This window comes from Macrobrachium nipponense, chromosome 16 (assembly GCF_015104395.2).
Source record: "Macrobrachium nipponense isolate FS-2020 chromosome 16, ASM1510439v2, whole genome shotgun sequence".
Classification (NCBI taxonomy): domain Eukaryota; kingdom Metazoa; phylum Arthropoda; class Malacostraca; order Decapoda; family Palaemonidae; genus Macrobrachium; species Macrobrachium nipponense.
The window spans coordinates 18,144,090-18,146,762 of record NC_087209.1 but is presented as its reverse complement, the minus strand read 5'-3'; positions in this window follow the sequence as shown (position 1 = coordinate 18,146,762).

Here is a 2,673-nt window from a genome sequence, read left to right as displayed (position 1 = left end):
TTCAAAACAAGAAAAGCTGAACACATGATTATGCTTTATAAAACATATGTTCGTAGTCCACTTGAATATTGCAATATGATATGGTACCCACACTATCAAAAGCATATTGCACAAATAGAGAGTGTACAAAGGTCCTTTACAGCTAGAATAGAAGAAGTTAAGGACCTTGACTACTGGGAAAGACTACAATCCTTAAAATTATATAGTCTAGAAAGGAGAAGAGAACGGTACATGATAATTCAGGCATGGAAACAGATAGAAGGAATAGCTGAAAACATCATGGAGCTAAAAATATCAGAAAGAGCAAGCAGAGGTAGATTAATAGTGCCCAAAACTATACCAGGAAAAATAAGGAAAGCACACAAGACATTAATCCACTACGCACCAGCTTCGATAATGCAGCGTCTATTCAATGCGTTGCCAGTTCATCTGAGGAGTATAACAGGAGTTAGCGTAGATGTATTAAAGAATAAGCTCGACAAATATCTAAACTGCATCCCAGACCATCCAAGATTGGAAGATGCAAAATATACCGGAAGATGTACTAGCAACTCTCTGGTAGGACATTAGAGGTGCCTCATACTGAGGGACCTGGGGCAACCCGAACAGATGTAAGGTCTGTAAGGTAAGGTCTCTCTCTCTCTTCCTTCTAACTTCAATCTGTCTGTCTGTCTGTCTCTCTCTCTCTCTACTTCAATGGTCTCTCTCTCTCTCTCTCTCTCTCTCACTTCATTGCTCTCTCTCTCTCTCTTCTAACTTCAGTACTCTCTCTTCTCTCTCTCTCTCTCTCTCTCTCTCTCTCTCTCTCTCTCTCTCTCTCTCTCTCTCCTAATCTTCAATGGTTCTCTCTCTCTCTCTCTCTTTCTCTGTCATTGATTGCTCCTCTGTTCACTTTTATGCTGTCTTACGGTATGTCCCTTTCCTATCATCCTCGAAAGCGAAGGCCATTGAGCTTGAAGCAGAGCCACATGAGAAAAAGAAGGAGGAGGAGGCAGGAGGAGTCGAGAGAAATTTTGTGCTTTCTCGGGAGGTCGTCTCTTTACGTCAGGATTCTTTAGATCAAAGAAAAATGACGTAATAAGACGGCGCCATTAGATCCCCATTTCCTGTACAGTATATTTTTCGCATTTTATATATATATATATATATATATAATGCGAAAAATATACTGTACAGGAAATGGGGATCTAATGGCGCCGTCTTATTACGTCATTTTTCTTTCTATATATACTATATATATATATATATATATATATCATATATATATATATATATATATATTAATATATATATATATACATATATATATATATATATATATAATGCGAAAAATATACTGTACAGGAAATGGGATCTAATGGCGCCGTCTATTACGTCATTATATATTATATATATATATATATTATATATATATATATATATATATATATATATATATTATATTGCCTTTTGATGTTGTAATAAGAAGAGGATTGTCGAGAGAATGAAACCTTACTTAGACTTATATATCTGTGATGATGAAAATAAATGGTTTCTTATTTCCTTAGAGAGAGAGAGAGAGAGAGAGAGAGAGAGAGAGAGAGAGAGAGAGAGAGAGAGAGAGATTTTTTTGCTTCTTTACGTTTTACGTTTAGTTTCTCAGACAAAAATAATTTCCTGGTATATTATGTTGGAAAGTGTGGAAACCGTCATAATTAATAAGATAAGCTTTTGGGTCAATGTCCATTCCGCCCTTAGCTGCATTGCTGTCTGCCTTTGACATTTCATCGGCTGTCCAACTTCTTCAGCTTTACCTTACTTCACTAGAACTGAAGAGATACAACACATCCCAAGTTATAAGCCTTTTTGTTGACCTCAATTGCCGCTTCCTTTCTTCAGTCTCTCTGGCTATTAATTATTAGTGCAAGTGTGAGATTTTCTTCCAGTTCCTCCTTTAGATCCCCGTACTTCATTTCATTTCATGTATTTATTTTTTTATCTCTATCTTGTTTTCTGACCACCCCAGGGGCTCAATGTATTAAGCACGGAATGGACTGCAGTAACCCCGTGCTTGGCTTGAAAGACATAATTTTCGTAAAACGTAGTTAATCCTAATTTAGAATTAACTGGTTACCCTTTTGTTTACATTACTTTAAATCATGTCTTAAACTTAATCTTCATCTATTCAAAAGTGTATAAAAATGAAAGTCGTAGTAAAAAAAAAAAAAAAAAAAAAAGACACGACAAACCCTCCTATTTAAACTTTTGTCCTTCTTCAAATATGACGTTGCTAAGTTGTGAACCTTTTCCCATCCGTCGACTTACGTTAATATTACAAAAGGTCACAATGAATCTTTAATAGGTTCCGTTTTCTTTCTTTCGCTCTGAATAAATTATAAACTAGTCACCTTGGCGTGATATATAGTTCTGTACAAGTGTAAGGTTTATTTTCTAGCAAAATGGGTGAGCTGCGATAGTTATGATAGTTACTGTTGTTTTCCTCAATTTTTTTTCGTTTTTCTCGAACTTTTGAGAGAGATATATTCCAGTTTCAGTTAACGTTTTTGTTTTTTTATCAGTTTACCTTCAGTTTACCTCGTTTTCTGAAATATTTAGTTCACGCGAACCAGCTGGTGTAATTTTTTAGTTAGGTTAAGAGTAAGGTCCCTATTTGTTACCTAAAATCTGCACTAC